At 38.9% G+C, this 21,290-nt stretch overlaps 2 protein-coding genes across 4 annotated transcripts in view; one reads left to right on the top strand and one right to left on the bottom strand.

Moving 5' to 3' along the window:
* Window positions 1–17,069, bottom strand: part of sstr1b (somatostatin receptor 1b) — a 251,490-nt gene extending 234,421 nt beyond the window's left edge. For 2 of the 3 annotated variants that reach the window (XM_051375238.1, XM_051375235.1), the window contains exon 1: window positions 16,768–17,069. The gene's annotated coding sequence lies outside the window, so the exon portion shown is untranslated. Of the gene's footprint in view, window positions 1–2,780; window positions 2,823–16,767 lie in introns of all 3 variants that reach the window. The other variant, XM_051375237.1, reaches the window with a different exon arrangement.
* Window positions 1–21,290, top strand: part of LOC127379674 (SH3 domain and tetratricopeptide repeat-containing protein 1) — a 196,878-nt gene that overhangs the window by 96,581 nt on the left and 79,007 nt on the right. The gene's annotated exons all lie outside the window — the stretch shown is intronic.

Raw genomic sequence — 21,290 nt, 5'->3', positions numbered from 1 at the left:
ATATGTTGTATGTAGATTTGGAGTTGTAACGAAAGTAATTTCCCGCTGGGAAAGTATTTCCGATTCTGATTCTGATTCTGATTATACGATAGTCTGGCTTTGTTTTCCATAGGTATTCCTAGTATTTTGGTAGTCCTGTCTAGTCTTTGTGTGTTCATCTAGGTCTTCTGATGGTCTCCTTCTGAAAAGACTGACAACTAATGTCTTAGATAATTGCTGCTGTGAGAGTTAAGTTAGCAGTCATCTTATAACATTTCCTTGCAAATTGCTTCTTTTCTGCCAAGGTTTTTGAAACTCTGATCTTTTTACAACAACAACATCTATCTTGTCATTAAGTCATTGTAGTCATGTTAGGTCAGAACAATACAACTTTCCCCCCATTTACACAGGCAGCCTCAAACACTGGAGAAGACGCACGACAAAGGATTATAGCACGGCATAAGAGCCTGTCCCTGGTCAGCGCACCGCTAACGGGAGTCAACATCTGCATCTTTAAAGAGAAAGTTTGCCAGCTGACTTTACCGGAGGAACGCAGCGTTAACGCAGAATCGTTAACTCTACAGAGCAACGAGCGAAACGCCTTTCCTCTTGCAACCTGCACCAGCAGACACTGCACAGCAGAGTCTGTTTCTACTTCAGAACCACAACTCTCACAGGACCGCCAGCTGATCCATGCAGCTCACCGGCAATTCTTCCTCCCGCCTTTGGACTGCCCGTAATGTACTGGGCATAGACAGATAACTTAACAGAGTTAACGGCTAAGCAAGGACTGTTTAATTACTGTTAATGTTACTGATGCGTTTTATTTAGGTTATTGTGGTTTTTGTATTATGTTGTTGATTTGATTAATGCAGGTTACTGTAGTAACTGTAGTCTCTGAGAAAGTGCTACAGTGATTGGTAGCAGTCCTGATAACAGAGTCCAAACACGCCTGGAGATCCTCCGCAGCTCCACTGCTTTGATGTCCTCACAACAGGTTTACAGAGCTTTAATTTCTGCCTGTATGTAGGAATCAGGTGGACCATGATGTGGTCAGAGAGGCCCATTGTGGCACGGGGGAGAGCATGATAAGCTCTGCTGACTGTAGTGTAACGGTGATCCAGTGTTTTCTCCTCTCTGATCGGGCATTTAATAAACTGTCGGTATTTTGGAAGTTCATGACTGAGGTTTCCTTTGTTAAAGTCACCAAGGACAATAACTAAAGAGTCCGGGTTAGTCCACTCCACACACAGTACCTATCTGAATGAATGAAACTCACGGGGGGAGTAAAAAGGTTTACAGAGCAGTGCTGTTGGATCACTGTCCCTTCATTACACCAGCTACTGTTGGTGTAAAAACAGATACCTCCACCCCCAGTTCTGTGTCACGATCTGCTCTGAACAGTTCCTTTGTTAAAGTCACCTAAATAATTAAAGAGAGAAAATTAAAGAGAAGCTGCCAGACAAGAGTAAATCTCATCCTCAATCTCAGTTGGGGTGCTATTAGTTTTTCTGGTCCTGATTCTTCAGTCATGATATTGCAAGGGTGCTGCAGTCTTGTTGCACAGCTTGTTCTGTGTAGCAATGGTAGTATATCTGACTGTGTGATGTAGTGATTGAGGCAAGAAATGATAGCCAATTGGTGACAAAATTGCTAAAAGATTAGCTTGATGTTGCTACATTGGTATTGTTGGAGCTGGTGTGGGTCAAAATTACATGTTACATGTATCAATCCCACTTGATCCATGCATTCAAATATCTTGTTGGTATAGAAACAGAGGGCTTCAATAGACAAGGAGACAACTACACTGAGTTTAGAGAGTCTGTATGTATGAACAGTCCAGCTCTAACAGCTGCTAATCTAAATAAACTGTACCCCTCCAGAAACATCAATGATGGATGAGGAAGAAGAGAGAGTCCAAAGTCTTAATTAGTATTCCTCTCCTCGACGGGCTGCAAGCTCCACTCCAGCCTACCTTTCCCTTCTGCTAGCTTTAATGACAGGCAATCATCTTTTTGAAGTTGCATTAGCGCTGCTTGGTGGAAGGAATATGTTTTAGAAGTTTACGTATGCAGGTGTGTTAGAGGGAAAAAGGAAGCATCAGGGGAAAATATGTATATCCTACTGTATGCTTTACATTATTACAGTATACAACCAAGGCTGCTGTGATTATTGCCATATTGCTATGACAATGATATGTTTTCTGTAAATATTGCTCAGAAACTGAACCACACATACAAAAGACAGCCTTCAGCTGAAAAGATAAAAGCCTTGAAGTCTATGAATTTGTGTTCATTTAGTAGAAAACACTCATGATGAAAACTGTTAGCTAGAGTCCATCCGTGTTCAACACTTTGGTCCAGGTTTAGGTTGCCAAACCTGGACCAACCCAAGAAAATAGGTATTCTAAGTAGCAGTGTGTATTGTGTGTATCCAAAGTCTTATAATGTATCTTCTTCCTCTGTAACATAGAGCTCCATTGTTGTCCAAAATGTATTAAAAACACATCCGTGAGCCACAGTGTTGCACTGGGTAGCATTTTCCTTCATTATCATACTGAAGTGTTTATGTCTTGGTGACAAAAAAATATACACAGCAGTTTGAAAAGCTTCCTGTGCTTCCTATGCTTACATCAAACTCCCTTTAAGAAATATGACATTTTAACAATTCCGTAAGTGTCCGTATAAACACAACTTTTAAAACAACAGCTACAGCCCATCATATGTCCACAGTGTTCTTGTCAGTTCGGCACTAATATAATCCATATCCGCTGTATTCTGTACAAATTGTTGTCGCCTCACCTCACAAAACCTCCGTTGGTTGCTGCACTTAGCGGGATCAGACTGTGGGAATGAGAGAAAAGTTTCAAATATTAGGTTCCTTCAATACAGATGAAATGAGAATCAATAATCAGCTGTCCTAAAGCCACCAGACAAAAGGGTGTAAGTTGTTTTCGTCCATGCCTGGTGGATTCTTTCAAATGCCATTAGGAGCACTAGGAGGAAACAGAGGAACCAGATTTTTATTTAAGATTATATTCTTCACAGATTATCTGTCTCATGTTTAACTGTCAGGTTATAGTGAATGTTTCAGCAAATATGACAACAAGTTATTTGTATAAAAGTTATCTACTGGAGCTCAGTTTATCAAAACTTAACAGAAGCCTTTGTCACTCAATAGAAGGCGATGAGACCAGGGTTGGTCAGTTTTGAAAATTGAACAAAGCGTTGGACAGATACAATCTATCATATGACTGTCAACATCAAGACTCTTATTTTTTCTAAGGCTTTTACTCCTGTGGTTGAAAATAAAAAGTTGAACGAGAATGGATTGCATTAATTTTTTGTAAAAGGCAAACTACACACCCGACCACAACCTTCTGACAGAGCACAGTGTCTCACATCTTCTATTCATTTCACTCTGAAACAACTTGAAAATGGTGCAATTATTGGGTGAAATTCTAAAGATTTCTGGCTGAGCCCTCAAGGAGGAGCAGCATCCCCAACTGTTACTTCAAAATATGACAGCTTAAGGAGCTGAGCAATAAACAAGGTGCTGTGGATGCTGCTACATGGACAAACAAATCAATGAGACAGCTAGCTGCAGAAAGCTTCAGTCAGTTTCTTGTTACACCAACAATCAGTCCTCAGTCTGATTGCTGCGCTATCCCAGAGTTCTCTATATCATCTCTCACTCCCCCCAGCAGAGTACCACCTCCACCCTCCTACTGCGTCTAACAGCATCCTCCACTCATCCTTCCAGCACGCCATTAACGTGTAATTGCTGGATGGAATCCGCGACCTTACGGCTTGTTCACAGCGTCTGCGTGCTTGACCTAATTATTTTTTTATTTCGCCACCCAGGTCAACAGATTAGAGAGTCCCACTGCCCGTGTAAGACGCACTCAACTCTGATTGGTTGTTTTCATTCAGGCCCAGTGGATTCTTGTAAATGCCTTAAGGAGCACTAGGAGGAGCTTTCACAGATTATCTGTCTCATGTACAACTGTCAGGATATAGTGAAAGTTTCAGCAAAAAATGACAAAAAAGTAATTTTTATAAAAATGACCTACTGCAGCTTTAATATGTTGTATATTGTTTTTGTGTTTCTTTTGGCTGCTACACTGTTCCTATTGTGGGAAAAAGTTTTAAGTTTCCAGGTGGCTTGGATGTAAGAGATCTGTTTTAAATGAAAGAGATTATTTCTTCTTACAGTATCAATACTTGATGTCTTAAGGCACATTTACCCAAGTTCTCATTACCTTCAAAAATATTAGATTTTTCATTCTTTCTGAAACATCAGTTCCATCCAGAGGGCTGCCTCCACCACCCTAATGATTGTCTGACAAACCTAAAGGAGCCAAAGACTAAATTAATCCCCGGAGCAGAGCTGAAATTTGCACCCCTTCAAAAATGTTCACCCTGTTTTCAGAATCATGTGGCCAATGGCACAGTGCAGGAAAAAGGAACTGAGAGGGAGAGTCCTTTGAAACCCTTTTTCTCTCTTTCATTTGCATTACCTCCGCAATCTGCTGTGGTTACTACCGTTTACATGCTGGCACTTATTTCAGATCATTTTATATGGCATATTTGCAGCTCACAGCTCAGAATGCAGGGTCCTACTCTGAGGTGTTTGTTGAGCATCTGATAATGAATGCAGATCACTGCTGTTAAGCATGTATTCATTAAGATTGAATGGGTTGATTCTCATTATTTGTTGTACTCTTGTATCTATAACGCATAATCAATATGCTAATTTGTTCAGAAAATGTGTGTTTAAAGGGTTAGCGACAGGGAAAATCTTTTCCAGCCTATTAAAGCTGCAATTAAATGTTTCAATTCAATTCAATTCATTTTTTATTTGTATAGCGCCAATTCATAACAAAAAATATCTCAGGACACCTTTCAGACAGAGCAGGTCTAGACTGTGCTCCTTATAAAATTATTTACAGAGACCCAACAGTTCCCACCATGAGCAAGCACTTGGCGATGGCAGCAAGGAAAAACTTCCTTTTAAGAGGCAGAAACCTCGGACAGAACCCAGCTCTAGGTGGGTGGCTGTCTGCCTCGACCAGTAGGTATGTTTTATAAAAATAACTTTTTGTCATATTTCTGAAACTTTTACTATATCCTGACAGTAGCACATGAGACAGATAGTGCTTGAACGAAAGCAACCACATGGAGCCAAGAAAGTTAAAGTTAGTTAGTTAGTTGGGTTGGTGGCCTGAAGGCAGTTGTTTATTGAGTCTCAGTCCCAACGAAGACCTGGGATTTGATTGGTTGTTTACATTCAGGCCCCGTGGATACTTGTAAATGCCACTAGGAGCACTAGGAGGAGCCAGAGGAACCTGATTTTTTTTTCACAGATTATCTGTCTGATGTTCTACTGTCAGGATACATTGAAAGTTTCAGCAAATATGACAAAACCTTTTTTACCCTTTTTTAATAAGTTACCTACCGCATCTTTAAAGTTAATTTACATGTATGGATAGTTATTAGGTAATGCAAGCTAAACTGTGATAGAGTGCTGCAGAGATTAAGTATTTTTGTTGTCCAGCTTGGAAGTTAGCATCACTCTAGGCCTTCAACAGAAGGAATGGGATTTTTCCATTGGATTTTGGAGGGGTTTGTGACAAACTGAAACTCACAAAAGTCAAACAACATGTCAGCGTGGACAGCGTGGTATCCTCGAAAACTCACAAAACATGGCACACAGTTGGTGTGATATCTGATATGTGACGGCCTTTTGGCCGTGTGTGGAACAATGGCTTGATGGCGCCCCCTACAAAACTCAACAAAGTAGGCCTTGCGTATGTTTTCATTAGTTTTTATCTACAGACGTTGTGGGTCGCCTTCCATTGAGGCCGCCATGTTGATCTGCCATTTTTCTACTGTAGCCCAAAACAGACAAAGCAAACACTGGCTGTAGACAGGGCATTTTGTGATCATGGTAATTTCTCCCTCCAATTGGAAAGAAGGTTTGAAGCAATAGAGTTGCAATCTGCCAATACAACGCTAGATGCCACTAAATCCTGATGATGACTGAGTTTCTAGTGAGCTGAAAATTAATGTAACAATTTATTCGCTGTTATTTTTATCATATTTTGAATATATGTTGCAAATGTGCATACTGAAGCATATGTAATTTTTCAGTATAACTTTATCAGTTCAAATATAGCATATTCGTCAACATACAGTACATAGTGCTCGGCACACACAAAATTGCATTAAGAATTGATTTTCAAGGTTCTCTTGAAATGAATCAAACATGAAAAATAATACGTGTCCATTTAATGTGCTGATGTACTTGGCTTGCGAGTCAATTTAAGAGAAAAATTAATGTGTAATTTATTTTTACTCAGCTGACACCACCACACTGCCATCTCCTTTATATTAGGCCTGGAAGAGCTGGACGTGAAGGCCACCATTAGCAGTGGTGAATGTAAGTGCACTTACAAGTACTGTCTTTAAATACAAATTTGAGGTACTTGTACATTACTTGAATATTTTCTACTATGAATTATTTTATTTTTCATACTTTTAAGGTGCAGTATAAAAATTGAGGCAACTCTCCACCTGTCAAATTAATTCTCCATAACAACAAAGGCCAGCATATCGCACATCCTAAAATGCTGCTAGTTAGTTCAGTTAGTCATACAGCTAACTTAACGGACCTATTACCTTACTGACAGTCTCCCAGTGAAAAATACTGGGCTGTACTGGGACCAATGGAGAGCAGTTTAATAATACAGTACAGGGGCAACAAAAGACACAGCAGATTCAGGTGGGGACAGGAGAGGTGTCTGTGAAACCTGAACTAACTTTATGAATTAAAGGTGCAGTGTGTAACATTTAGGAGGAGCTATTGTCAGAAAGGGAATAGACATTCATAGGTATGTTTTCAATACTGAATAATCACCTGAATATAAGAATCATTATGTTTTTGTTATCTTAGACGCACCATTTTGCAGTCACCGTAGCTTCTCCTTCACGCTTAAAAGGGGAGGGTGAAGCAAGGGAGGTACAATCTACAACTACACTGTTAATTGCCACTAAATCCTACATACTGGTCCTTTAAGGATTTATAGGAAGCCAAGAAGAGTTGGTGTAACAGTGGAAAGACTAACCATGACAGTTTTGGTGAGTTTAATTTAGTTTCTGTTGAGTTTGTATGTTAACAAGTCGATTAAGCTAGTCATTATTTTGGATAAAGAGAGGTGTACAGTTGTATTTTCCTATTTTATAAAGGAAATAGGTGTAAGAATATTTCCTTTATTGACATTTTGTGAGTTTATTTTGTTTATTTATTTCAGCTTGTGTAACTGAGCAAACTCACCACTCACACACCCACTCACACATCTCCCAGAAAAGCTATACTATCGGACTATTGCCTCTTGAGGTATGAAGAGATAGGACGGGCCGGGGTTAGCTGGTTAGCATGCAACATCTTTGACATAACATCAATAATTTTAGTTTAAACAGTTACACATTGCACCATTAAGTAAATTAGTATTTTCACAAGGTGGTATTAGTATTTTTACACAAAAAACAAAAGATTCTGTATGTAATTATAATGAGAAACTTCATCAAAATAATGACTTTGCCATACTAAGTAAAAATATTGACAAAGTTTCTGATTATTTTGAGATACTAAGTAAATATTGTGACATACCATGTCAATATTTTGAGTAACGTTTGTCATTATAATGATTTACAGAATCCTTTTTATTCCGTCACATTGGCGGAAAGGGGCTTCCATACCTGTCCTCCAGAGGCCTCAAATGCATTTCACATACAGCTCCTTCAGAAAATGCAGCCAGGATGGGAGGAGGAGAGGGGAAAATGCTATGGAAGTAGCATACAGACTAACTATTAGCACTTTTATGCCCTCAGGGTGTCTTAAATCTTTCCTAGGCTGTCAAAGCTGTCACACAGGTACAATTTGCTTTATCAGTCAACACCACTCCTCATGAAACACGTTCCTTCTCCCCTGCTCAGCCTATTTACTGAAAAATAACAGTTTTATGTGTCTGTGATTTGGAAAAGCCCTTTGAAAAGTAATCACATAGAAACAGTGAATCAGGCTTGTGACACAAATGTTGGTCCCAAGTCTGCAGAGAAAATGCGACTGTGAAGACGAAACAAGCAACCGTAATCAAGCTGCAATTCAAGATCTGAAAGCACACAGAGACAGTTTGTTAAAGACAAAATGATTTTTGAGAGGAAAATCTGCCCTCCCAGTATCTTGCAGGTGTTCTGAGTACTTGAGAATTTCAGACAATGCATGGTAACATTTCTAGGTCATTCACTTCCAGGGATGTGCCCAGCATCCTACATATTCAACAGGTCTGAAGACAAAACCACTAAGAACTGCTTGAAGTCCTGTTCTTGGTTATAGTCATTTGACAAAAGTGTACATATATATTATATTATATTATATTTTAAATTCAAATTATTGTTTGTTTTAGTCTGTAGCCAGGTTTCCATCCAAATATTTAACACATGTCCCCCCACAAAAATTGATGCAGGTTTACATGAACTACTGCTATGTCTCCATTATGACTATGAGGAGTTGTTTAATCAAGATACAATTCTGGTGCAGGTAATTCTCCTTTTGGGGGTCATTAAACCATTGCAGAAGAAAGAAATACACCAAAGTTATGTCATTAAAAGAGCTTTTAAATAGGTGTTTGTTCTTGTTTATTGTGAGGTTAGTAGAAAAGGCACTGGTTACTTTATACTGGACTGTGGTATGATAAGACTTCTTTCTTTGTTCAAATTACCTTAACTGTCTAGGTTTAGCTCGAGAGGAGTGGCTAAAACCATCAATAAAATCCATACAACGATGTTGTGAAAATCTGGATGAAGATTAACGGCCTACATTAGACAGCACTACAGAAGCCCTAACTGGTCATCTTTTTGATGTCATTATCTCCAGTTAATTATTTTGTTGCTAATTTTCTTGTGATAACGAGTTCATTTATCCTGTTATTTAGAGAAAAAAAAGGTAAGGCTCAAAGATAATTTATCAAGAGAAAATGTTTTTTGTCACAGTGTAGTCATCTATGAAATTCCAGCTGGAATAGACTGATGTGAATGTTATCTATCTAGTCCCTGAAGCACATTGGTCAACTAGGCGCTAGTCATCACAAACAAACATTTATATTTACATCAAAATCAGCATTACCTGACTCTTTCTCTCTCTCTTAGTAAGCAGGCTTAGAAACCAAAATGAGAGACATTTTCTTCCTAAAGTCTCTCAGTATGAAGAAAAATGGCCTTTTGTTTTCTCAAGTTAGCAAGATAAATTAACTCGTCATCTACCTATAAAGCAAGGAATCTCTGTCTGTCTGTGTGTTTGTGTGTGTGTGTGTGTGGCTCAAATATCTCTGCAGATCAGGATCAGAATGACCTGAGAGTTTCAACATGGCTGCTGTGTGGTTTAAGGGTGTGCAATGTCGGCTTTGTTTGGACTACAAAGATACATTTAATAAATTATTTCATAAATTATTTAGAATTCCGCTAGCATTACCATAGCCACCATAGCCACGTGCGCACCAGAGCCAATCACTGCAGAGCCCTAATGTGTAGTGATTGAGATCCTGACCCACCAAACATCCTGGAAAGTGACGAAGTTACGTTTTTCACTCTAAATTAAATAATTATACATAATCACCAGCAACAAACTGGACGCTGTCTGACTCTCTCACTCGCAAGACGGAGAATGTTTTCCAGTGGAAAGTAAACTGATGTCTCGGTCCGGAGGGCTGGCGGTCGCGGTGATTTTTGATCACAAACACTCCTTGAGTTTTTTGCCAGTGACAGATGCTGTTTTTCGGGCAGAAATGTGACGAAGAGTCGGTAGGACAGGCGGGAGGACAGACAGGAGGACAGACGCTTCTCCACGTACAGCTGTGGCATTTTTTTTCCTCATATAAGTTTCCAAAGACAGCTACAGTTACTACGTTACTGTTGTTTGGTCCTGTAAGGTTGCTTTGTGGGACATTTCTCTTTATTAAGTTGAGTGAGAGACCTGTGCAGTTATCAGACTGTCTGACCATCATGCCCTCGTTCCGTGCCGTCGGCTTATCCGTTCACACTATTTTGGTAGTTTCAAAACAATTTTTTGATGTGGAAACCCTTACTGCCATTGCTCTCTCTCTCTCTCTCTCTCTCTCTCTCTCTGATGTATGCCCATTTCATTTACTGGGCTATGCTACAAGTTAGTCTGTTTATGCTGCCAGGTTTCATCCCATTTCAGATGTAGTTCACTTTGTTCTTTCAGAATTTATACGCGCTGACCATGAGATGCAGGAACCGCACTAAGCCGGTTTAAGTCATATTTATCAGATCGCTCGCAGTTTGTACATGTTAACGATGAATCTTCAATAAATACTACAGTTAGTCATGGAGTTCCACAAGGTTCTGTACTTGGACCAATACTATTTACTTTATATATGCTCCCTTTAGGCAACATTATTAGGAATCACTCCATTAACTTTCACTGTTATGCAGATGATACGCAGTTATATCTATCAATGAAGCCCGATGAAATTAATCAATTATCTAAATTACAAACATGTCTTAAGGACATAAAATCCTGGATGACCTGCAATTTTCTGATGTTAAACTCAGAAAAAACAAAATTCTTGTTCTTGGCCCCAAAAACCTTAGAGACTCACTGTCTAAAGATATAGTTACTCTAGATGGCATTAACTTGGCCTCTAGCACCACTGTCAGGAATCTTGGAGTTATCTTTGATCAGGATTTATCATTTAACTCCCACATAAAGCAGACTGCCTTCTTTCGTTTACGTAATATTACAAATTAATTAGACACATACTATCACAGACAGATGCAGAAAAACAAATCCATGCATTTGTTACTTCAAGGCTGGATTACTGCAACTCTTTATTATCAGGTTGCCCCAATAAGTCCATTAAAACGCTCCAATTAATTCAGAACGCTGCAGCACGAGTACTGACAGGAACTAGAAAAAGAGATCACATCTCTCCTGTACTAGCTTCTCTGCATTGGCTCCCTGTAAAATGTAGAATAGAATTTAAAATCCTCCTCCTCACCTATAAAGCTCTTCATGGTCAGGCCCCTTCATATCTTAAAGAGCTCATAGTACCCTATTACCCCACTAGAACACTACGTTCTATGAATGCTGGGCTACTTGTGGTTCCTATAGTCTCTAAAAGTAGAACAGGAGCCAGAGCCTTCAGTTACCAAGCTCCTCTCCTGTGGAACCAGCTTCCAGTTGTGGTTCGGGAGGCAGACACCCTCACCACATTCAAGAGTAGGCTTAAGACATTCCTCTTTGATAAAGCTTATAGTTAGGGCTGGATCAGGTGAGTCCTGAACCATCCCTTAGTTATGCTGCTATAGGCCTAGACTATCGGGGGATTTCCCATGGTGCACTGAGCTCCTCCCTTCCTCTCTCTTTCTGCACTCATTCATGTTCCATTAATGCATGTTACTAACTTCACTTCTTCCCCAGAGTTCTTGTGCTTTCTCGTCTCGCAGGTTCTTGTCGATCCTGGTGGAGCCTCCTGCCATGGTCCTGCTAGATTGCCATTGCCAATACTGTTGTTGCTGTGCACCTGTCTGTCTGTCTGTCTTTCTCTCGCTCTCTCTCTCTCTCTCTCTCACCCCAACTGGTCGAGACAGACGACCACCCACCTAGAGCCGGAGGATCTGTCCTAGGTTTCTGCCTTTTAACAGGCAGTTTTTCCTTGCCCTTGTCGCCAAGTGCTTGCTCATGGTGGTACTGTTGGGTCTCTGTAATTAATGTTTTAAAGAGTTCGGTCTAGACCTGCTCTATTTGAAAAGTGTCCTGAGATAACTTCTGTTATGAATTGGCGCTATACAAATAAAATTGAATTGAATTGAATGAGGTGTGGTACTTTCACATTAGTGGAATGGGGTTCATCTCCCTACAGTGTCCTTGCTAAAAGCCAAATTATATGAAAACACAATAGTTATCAATCTACACATTTCACAACAAACCTAAATGTCCCTGACATCCCACCTTCAAACACAACCTCATTTGGCCATCCATGAAAAAGCTACTTAACCTCCCACTTTTCTATAGCAATACATACTTCCTACGGGCACTGCACTAGTCACAAGAAAACAAGTATTGTCATCTTGAGATACCGAAATAACTTGTGATCTCGAGATAAAGCCATTTTAAAAATCTGTGAATCCATGACTGTTGCTAAAAGAAGTTAACTGTCGCCAACAGTAATGTTAGATGCCATTATTTTGTGCCCTAAAATATTGATTACAGTCATTGCATGCACACAACCCTATCAAATCTGTACATGTCGATTGAATCCAAGATTTGTTTACTGCTGCAGATGAACTTCTGTATATCGCCTCTCCCAACAACTGCTGACATAAGGTGCTACATTTTCAAATGATTCCAATACACAAGCTCCTCAATGGAACTGAATGAGTTGTATTTTTATGGGTCTTCCCAATAGCTATTTCTCACTAGAGAGAAAACTAAAAAGACTGTACTGTAAGCAACAAAGTATGGATGAAAAGTGGGTTAATGCTTCTGGGTAAATCCAAAATACACAAAACATAATTCCCTTCAAGTACATCAAGTATAGTGCACACAGCCGGCTACACTCTTCTCTGCTCTTCTATATTTTGCTCTGAGCCTCAGAAACCAACAAGTAAACCTTTCTGAAACAATAATCCACTCTCTCTCCGTTGGTCTAATTTGATTTTCAGAAACCCTTTTAGTTGGTTCACTTTGTCAGCACACCATTAACTAAAATAATGGAGCTCTTTAATTTTGGCCCTGATCATTTCAGCACTCATCACAAACAGACAACTCTGAATATAATCAAATCCCCACAAAGCCAGTTGAAACACTGGCAAACCTGAGGTTGTCAGAGCCCTCAGGGTCCTGGTCCTCAGAGGCAGTTGACTATTTCATACAGTCAGCAGCTTAGCCTTGGATATGTGTTAAAAATAATTGATAATAAGCTGACTGTTTAACCTTGCTAGGCAGCTGGACTCTGGAAATCACTTGAGAATCAATCTTGCCAGGCTTCAGGCTCTGTGTCTAAACCACAGTGGTGCGCACCAATCAGCAGGCTACGGCACTGAAGGTTTTTCTCAATTTTCTTGACAACATCCTATGGTTTGTTGAGCTGAGTGATTAGAGTAGATGTTGCTAGCATCAGTTATATCAGAGCAGGAGAGTATTTCTTCTTTTAAAGATGAGCAAAGAACGGCATTGAAGACTTTTATCTCTTCTCCCGACTGGCTTGACTACGTTATATGGCTTGATCTGATTGGTTGAAGTTCAGCTGTGATAGATGGTGAAAGATGACAGATGGTTCATCCAATTACATGGCAAGGGTTTTTTGAAAGTGCCTGCCAAATAAGTCTGTTAACAAGAAGGGATAAAATCAATGCACTGATACAGTTTGTTGCAGGACAACTTAGAGAAATTGAACAATTTATTTTGTTTGATGTGACAAAGGTTTGTGACACAGTTAATACCCTACCTCAGAAATAAATGCTTCACTCATAATTTTACTCATTTTGTGAAAAAAAATTCTATTGTGACCCCAGTATCATGAATTGTATTAAATTATGAGTTGAGTGTATCCTTACAAGCCATGTTTCTACAACAGCCCAGAATGGACAAACCAAACACTGGCTCGAGAGAGGGCTTTTTGCGTTTTGTGAACATCGTAGTTTCTTCTTTTTCCACGTTTGGTTGAGTCAAGGGGTTTAATTTGGTTGCGATCTGCAATCTCAGCACTAGGTGCCAGTAAATCCTTCACACTGGTCCTTTAAAGTGCTGTATATACTGTACTTTACCTCCATTATTGGCAGGGCCTCTCCCACTCAATACATATCAACAGAGGTGAGCAGCTGATCAGTGACATTGAAGCACTGACACTGAAGAGCGTCTCCACCTTATCTACTCGCAATCACAGGAGCCTGAAGATTTCATATCAGCAGATGATTAGGATGTCTGACCTGCTTGATCTGTCCTCCTGCCTGCCTGCACTGAAGATCATAATATAATTCTAAGAAATGACACACTGGTGCTGCTCAGAACGAACAGCTGCTGCAGAACTCTGGTGTTTACTCTAGATGAGGTTGAATTTCTACTGCATCCCCAAAAGCAACTCTCTGGTATTAAATGCCCGGTTGGGCTCTAAAAGGCAATTTTACAGTCACATCATCATGAGATTGAAATTTTTTATTAATATGTGCATTTTCTAGGGCTTTGCAAAGCCACAGTGGTGAACTACCAGACAAATATCTGATAACTATTTGAATTAGTTCAATTAATTGATTTAGGCCTACAAACCTACTAACAATTATTTTTATTTGTAATTAATCTGCCAGTTCCAATCTTGATTAAACATACTACTAACAGTTTATATTTAATTCTAATGCCTCTATATGACTTAGACAAACAAGAGCATTAGAGATAAGATTGGTTATTTTAATGGATGTTACTAACTTCACTTCTTCCCCGGAGTTTTTGTGCTTTCTCGTCTCGCAGGTTCTCATGGATCCTGGTGGAGCCTCCTGCCATGGTCCTGCTAATATTACTGATATTATTATTATTATTATTATTAATATTATTATTGCTATTATTATTAATATTATTATTGCTACAGTTACTATTATTAGTATTATCACTGCTCATTGTCCCCCATCAATGTAGCTGTTGTCGTTGTTGTCATCATCTTCTTCATGTTCATCATCATCATCATCACCACCACCATCAGTCACTACTATTAGTGTAGTTGTTGCTACTGTTGTGTTGTGCACCTTTGTCCTTCTGTCGTTACCTCTTTTCTCTCTCTCTGTCTCTCTCTGAAATTGAATTATTTCTATATAGTCATTCTTAATGCCTGCCACCGGGTCGGATTCCCCTTGAAATCAGTGAAAGGAGGTTGTGGAAGCATCGCTTCCATCAGTGAAAAGAAGCACTACTGCTTTTACCCATGTGGACAAAAGCAGTAGTGCTTCCTTAAATTATTAATTATTTGAATGAAATGCCAATGAAATAGGTTTGACAATTTTTGGTCAGTTGGTCAATATGCTCTCATTCGATCAAATTCTTATTGATTTGACAATCGCTGACAAACGTGATTTTTTTTAGATATATGATACATATATTATATATATGATATATATATATACAGATATATTTTACTCAAAAAATGTGGTTGAGATTTAATAAGCATATTAGACTATAAGACTGTAAGACCTATTGGAGACTGCTAGGCCTTACTGAAGTAAAACTGACGCCATGTCAAAGAGCCAGAAAAATCGGGCCCCAGCCTCAGAGGACAGAAGAGCTGAGTGGATTAAGTTTATTTTTATGTGTGTGTGCGTTTGACTATGTTTTTTTAACAAGGTTTAACTGTTCGAGCTCAATGATGGATTGATACCAGCTGTCCATGACCCAACTTCAAACTTGGAAGCTGTACGTGTTTTACATGTTTTATGTTCATTTTGTAAGTTAGACAATGCTGAACCTGCCGTTAACATGTTGCGTGGCAAAGTGGCTACTGCCTCAGGCTGGGGCGATGTTGGACTAATGTTGATAATACTGAGGGACAGTCGAGGTAAACTGCATGAACTGTAAGCCTAATTTAAAGCTAGATAATAAGAGTAGAAGTTTAAACCCTGCTAATTGTTTTTTCATGTTGTTCTTTGTGGAATTTTTACTGAAGCTCTTCATAGTGCATTCATGACCACTGTACGGGGAATTACTTTTTATATAACACACCCGTTATAATTAAAGGTGTGGCTGCTTTGAATGACAGGTGGCTGCTGTCACAGGTGACTTTTTTCAGTAACCAGGCTTCATTCAGCCTGCCTCAACTCGACCAACGCTCCACCTCTTTGCCTATTTTTGGATTAGCTGGGAGCCAGCAGAGTCAGGACTGCCACGATGTCAGCGGCCAAACTACGATGGCCGACAAGGGCAAATGCGCTGCAAACTGCAAAACGCTGCAAACACGGGAATGATGCAAATCCAAAAACACACAAACACATAAAACAAATCCAACGGAAAAACGCAGCCAACAGACAAATGCTGCAATCACAGAAAGCAGAAGCAAAAACTTACAAACCTACAAAACGAAAGAAGTTCGGAAAGAGTTCGGTCTAGACCTGCTCTATTTGAAAAGTGTCCTGAGATAACTTCTGTTATGAATTGGCGCTATACAAATAAAATTGAATTGAATTGAATTGAAAAACAACTCCAAGAGAGAAACGCTACAAATTCACTCGACAAAACGGAAGTGCGCCAGGCCACTAGGGGGACCCGACCTGAGGGATGGACCAGTCCTGTGGGACCAGACCCAAAAGACATGAGAAGAAGAAGAAGTCGAGTGAATTTGCAGCGTTTCAAGTACATTTCCATGCTTGAAACCTACATTCTTGTATAGATTCTAAAGAAAAAGAAAAAAGAAGATAACTTTATTCACTCAGTCATTGTTATTTGCTGTTCTTCCAAGAACACTGCGGTCTTATGTGGCTCAGGTGTGATTAATGAGTGGAAACATTGCAACTGACTAATAGTAGCATTTAGACAACGGATGCAAAGATACGTTAGATTGTTATGAGTTGTCACTGACAAAACTGACAGCATTCTGTTCACATACTATCAGCATCGCATCAAATTAGAGAAAAGAAGCAAAAATCAGCTGAACCTGTCTGTTTGCACTGACATTCACTCAATCTGATGGTTAACTTTCATTCTTTCAGGTGTGTACTGGCAACTTACCGTCTATCTGTGGCTGCAGTAATGCTGCTGTCCTCCCCTCCTAATCACTGTGATGATGAAAATGGACAGTATCTGGTCTCCTCCTCTGGAGAAACGGTCTTGTGTTTTTTGTCTCCCCCTTCCCATCAGCAACTGTGCATCTGTCGGCATCCACTGATCTGTGAGCTGCTTAATGCCGCGACACTCTCCTCTGCCTCTCCACACACTCTCAGCCCCTGCTCTCCCTCTCTTTCCCTCCGTGCTGTTAGGCACTTGTTTTTGTAGCATGCTGACATGTTCTCTCTCTCTCCCTCACACAAGCGCACTGCTGTTGCTCTTTCATCTCCTATCTCTCCCCTGTTTTCAAGTCTCATCTCTACCTCTGCCTGGTACATTCTGCTACCTCTGAGGGAGACACAGCCCACTAATTTCCCTGAAAAACACATCTTAAGAGGGAGATGATGAAAGTTTGATGGGCTGAAAATGGGTTGTTGCATTGAGTTAGAGGGAAAAAGAAAGATGGAAGATAAATAAGAATTTCAGACAGGCAGCAAAAGAAGATTTGGATACTAGAATTGGTGTAGTAGATTTGTATGTATGGAAAGGTGGAGAAAATTCACTGACAGCGATTACTGAGCTACTAGAAGAAAACAAAGAAATGAGAAAATCAAAGAGCCAATTTGCACAATTTAACCTGAATCTTGTCATTCTGATATAAAAATGTTCCTGAGCAAGGTACGTTTTATCAGTCTGTTTTCTGGGAATAATTGACACAAGCAGATTATATATAAGAAAATATGGAATCTGGAATCTGGAATCTGGAAGTATACATATGGGACTTTTATTCTTCAATTTCTCCAAATTGGTACAGTAAAAATGCTTGATATTAAGTATACTTGTAGTCTTAGATGTGTAGAAGTCAAATATACCATCCATAGCCAGGAATTATTGAGCAAAGTGTTTTTACAGTAGCTCAAATATATGAAAATATGCCACTTGGAGGTACAAATATGGACTTTTATTGTTGAATTTCTCCAAATTGGTACAGTAAAAATGCTTGATATTAAGTATGTTTGTAGTCTCATATGTGTAAAAGTCAAATATACCATCGGTAGCCAGGAAACACTGAGCAATATGTTTTTACAGTACCTAAAATATGGTCAAATATGCAATCTCTGGAGGCATAAATATGAGACTTTTATTTTGGCATTTCTCCACACTGGTGCAGTAAAGATACTTGATATAAAGTGTTTTTTTATTCATCAGGGGCGCAACACTTTAATGTAACATATTTTAATTATAGCTTACTGTTCTAAATACCTTTATTTTGAAAACCGGAAGTAAATACGCTGTTTCTCCGCATTTACCATAATGCTGAGAATACTTGTACACTCTAAATTTAAGTGCGGCTGATTTGACCACGGAGATCGGACTCACGGCTGGATTGACCGCAGTCTACTAGCCTACTGTTTCTTCTACACAGCACCGTCCTGTAAATGACAACATCCAGTCTCAGAATATAAAAAAAACAGGCTTTTTTTCCGTTTCTGTTTTCTAGTGATTTTATTTTTTGTTATATGAAATAGAAAATGAAAACCGAATAATTTTTTTAAATTTCGCTCATCCCTTTCTGACCATGAAAAAGAAAATCGCCTTGTATTTCAATTTCAATTTTTGTTGTAGAATGTAGAATAACGATTATAATATAACTATATAGTATATATAGATGTTAATACAATTTCAATTTAATTACACCTCTGGGTTTAGGTCAGGATCAGGTCTGGTGCCAAAATGTAGTTCTTTGGGAAAACATGTTTCTTTTCGTATCTTAAATGTAAATACCAGCCTACATAATAATAATACATACTATTCGATATACATTTTTGTCTCATCTTGTGAATAAAATAATGGTAATGCATTTACATTTTCATGAGCCCTCACAACTTCACATAGGCCTACAACTTCTTACATATATATTTACACTTATATATATACACCATAGCATTTTCCTGAGAGTGACAAACCGTATATACATAGACACATGTTATTTTGTACACTCAATTATATTAGCTAAGTCAAATAAACCAAAGACAAAAGACAGAAGACTTTGCATCATTGATTTTTATTTTTACCCCAGGCTTTAACATGTTTGATCTGTAAAGAGAAAAAAGATAGATGTTATAGCCTAGTCAAGTACATTCCTTAAGCTTCCATGAATGTTTTACAATGGCAAGTATCAAGGTATTTCGCTCTCTTGGTGGTATGATCAAACATGTTACCCTTCATGGTACTCGGGCCCTAATAACGGTTGGTGAAGGCAGATAACAGTGAAATAAGAAACGCCCACAACAGGCAACATACCCTGTTCCCAGTTCTGTCTAGTTCTCTGCTTCCTCTAGAAAGGAAACAGATTGTGGTTCTTATAGGCACAATAACAATGCAAGATGTAAAAAAGATCAGTAGCAGATTTTAAGTATACTCGTTTAATGAAAATGGAGAAATGACTGCAAAACCACCTCTACAACATTGATGGATGTGTGTACAATAATACTGCTTTGAATAATACCTGATATTTCAGAAATAGATTCTGGAGAGCAGAATTTTTTTGGAGGGATCACTTCCAAATCCTGAAATAAGTGGAGGGATTATGCTTTAGTCTGCAAGCAATAGTTGACCACAAGACTAATTAATCACATGACCTCTCACCTGTTGCCCTCTTTGCTGTCGTCGCCTTTTTCTGTCCTGCAATCGGTCTTCTTCAGACCTTGGTGATTTAATGACAACATACATTCACTATGAAAACATTCATGTTGGTGTGTTGACAGTGAGTAAAACTGTTTTTTTTTGTGATGTGATTCTAAAGTGTGATATTGAGGGCACTTACGGCATGGGGAAGTTCTGCAGGAGAACAAGACACCACCATCTTCGAATTTGCAGCATGTTTTCCTTTGAAGAAGCAAATGCAGAAAGATTTAAATATGTTTCATAAAATAACACCTTGTATAATAAGCATAATGTGTCACAATTTACACATACCTCTCTGAAATCGCAATTGGCCCCCATTACAATGTACAGAGCGTACTGTAAGTCAAGAGGTACTGGTTAATATAATGTCATGCATATTCCCCCAGGATAAATTTTTTTTCAATAGAAATGAATGTGTTTTGAATGTACCAAGCAAACATTTTACAGATAACAGCAATGCTATAACATACTGAATAGGTCTTACCATCAAAACAAACACGCCACAGTTGTTGGAGCACCCTTGCTTTGATAGGCCCTGAGGTGTGAACAAGGTATTTTAATAAAAGAATGGCAGGAAAATAGTAAAATGTTAGCAGATGCTATTAAGTAATGTCTCACCCGGACATCATTCACACCAAGCTTCTTCCAGGGGCCAGGAGATAGGCTGTGAGCAATGTGTCTGTACAAATAGTAAGCAGAAGTAAATACAAGTAACTCAACTTCAATCAACTTTGGATTGAAAAGCATGCATAAAAGCTTGAACTGAATAAGGAAGAGGTTGGAACTTCAGATTCCTCTTCCGGTTGCTATTGGGCAAGTGTGCGGAGTCAAACGTTTAGCTCCGCCCACACGTTGAGCCACTCCTCGATCTGCGTACTGCAGTCAGGGCTTACTCAAGCTCAGAGCCGGACAATGACAACCGTTGTGATACCAGTTAACTCTGACCGGGGCTTTAGGTTTTGTTGAGCCGGATTATGAACACAGAGCCTGGGTATGTTGAGCCTCCGTCGTAGTAAAGCCCTCAGGTCTACTCTTCATGTAATAACTGCGCCACCTTATGGCTAAACATCAACTGCACTGAAGTCATCATAACTTCATAAGTTCTCATTTTCAAATGATTATGAATACTATTATTGTTATTTGAAGGCGTGTCAGTCTTGACTGTGGGCGATGGGGTCCTCTGTGTCTGCTAGTGTCTATAATACAGTAATATTTTTGTCGACATTATAAAACAGAAGAACTTTTATTTTGAAGAGCACAGGGCAACGAAGCACACTAGCCAATCAGAGGACCCGCCCACCGACGGAAACAAAATATTGAGTGGTAAATTCGTTTTGTTAAGTAAGAACCAAAAAACGAGAAAACGAGCTCAGCTTTTGATTTTCGTTTTTTTGACAAAACGAAATAATGAAAAAACGGCTTGTTTCTGGTTTCTGCTTGTGTCAATTATTCCCAGAAAACAGACTGATAAAACGTACCTTGCTCTAATATCTTTAATATTTTTAACTAATATTTTAATTAAATTTTATCTTTATGAACTTTATGAAATTCTGAAAAGTCAATTAATTAAACTAAACAAATCAATATAGTCAGCATTATGAGTACTAGTCGTATTTTTGCAGTCATACTATTGTAATTTTACAAGAAATTCTGAAATATTCTGAGAATAAGGTAGTCATTTCTTTCAAAATAGAAAACATGCTATGAGAATAAAGTTGCAATTTGATGTTTTTCAGATAAATGATATATAATTCTAGAAGCAAAGTGTGAGTATTACATGATAAAATAAAATAATTTCC

The sequence above is a fragment of the Dicentrarchus labrax genome, unplaced genomic scaffold (genome assembly GCF_905237075.1).
Source record: "Dicentrarchus labrax unplaced genomic scaffold, dlabrax2021, whole genome shotgun sequence".
In the NCBI taxonomy this organism is placed as follows: domain Eukaryota; kingdom Metazoa; phylum Chordata; class Actinopteri; family Moronidae; genus Dicentrarchus; species Dicentrarchus labrax.
This window is presented reverse-complemented; position numbering and strand designations above follow the sequence as displayed.